This window comes from Echinops telfairi, unplaced genomic scaffold (assembly GCF_000313985.2).
Source record: "Echinops telfairi isolate 266 unplaced genomic scaffold, ASM31398v2 ScPeMD7_3533;HRSCAF=4204_1, whole genome shotgun sequence".
Lineage (NCBI taxonomy): Eukaryota > Metazoa > Chordata > Mammalia > Afrosoricida > Tenrecidae > Echinops > Echinops telfairi.
In genome coordinates this window covers 20380470-20381741 of record NW_022107432.1, presented here as the reverse complement: position 1 = coordinate 20381741, position 1272 = coordinate 20380470, and positions in this window count along the sequence as shown.

Genomic DNA, 1272 nt, shown 5'->3' with positions numbered 1-1272 from the left:
GTGCGTGTGCGCCCCTCTGAGCCCTGCTAAGTAAAGGGATCCCCAGCGCAACCGGCAAGTTTGGCAAACCCAGCAGGAGAGGGGCTTACAAGGCTACTCCCCCTACCCCCCCTGTCTTCAGCGAAATGGAGCTCCTCACATGTCAGCGCCCACGCTAGAGTCTGAACTGGTGGGCTTTTGGGGTTCTCGACCCTTCCCCTCTGCCTGTCTCAGCAGCCCACCCTGCCCTGGCGCTTCAAATGGCCTTCTGCTTGGCGTGACGTCTTAGGCTTGTCCCACGGGGGTCCAGGTAAGAGCCTGGGAAAAGCGCTCGGCAGAGCCACTCTTCCGTATCGCAGTGAGTGACTCTGAGTACCGCGGAGGGACCAGTGCAAAGAGAGCTTAAAACAACAGCGTGGTCAAGGGTGGCCCGCTTTCTTCTATTGCTGTTGCTCATGGCGGGTCTAATCCCTCGTGACTTGTATACATCCACCCCCACCCCCCCCTTTAAAAAAAGAAGTCCTTGCGAACATGATTTTTTTTTCTCATGAAAACCACATTTTGAGAAGTTTGGCAAATGGAGAAGTGAGAGGAAAAAAACACACTGATGTATTTGGAGGAAGGGCGGTATGTGAGTCTTATGTCTGAGTGAGAAGGTATTTCTTGTCACAAATAAATGAATGTTTCTACTTTGGGGGTGTCGGCCTGCTCCTTTCTTTGGGGGCCACTGCTTTTGCTCTGAGTCCTCTGCCTCAGCCTTCGGGTCTCTTTGGGGCATAGGGGCATCATTTCTTATTCTGATGGAGAATGATGGTGCTTAAGATACTCATGGCTCTTCCTCAAGACCCCCAGAGCTCTTTGCATTGGACAACCCATCCCTTCCTCTGGGCTGGAGTGGGAACCAAGGGGGGGGGGCTGCCAACATCCTTGACCTTTATGGACTGGCTGTCACATAACGCCACTCCCCACTCTCCCCGCCCTGCCATTTGATCCCCTGTGACAGCCACTGTGTCCCTTCATCTTGTCCAGGGTTTTCTCTGTCTGGCTGCCCATCTACTTTCTCAGCATGAGGTCCTTCTCCAAGGACTGGGCCCTCCTCTTTCAATGTCTATAGTAAGCAAGACAAGCAAGATCCCCGCCCCCTCCCCAGCTGAAAGAACCTTAGTTGGTGGTACGGGGGTGAAGTGCTCAGATGCCAACTGCAAGGTTGACCTTTTGAGGCCGCCAAGCAGCTCTGGTTCCATGGGAGAAAGATCTCGCCATCTCCTCCTATAAAGATTTCAGCCCAGAAGA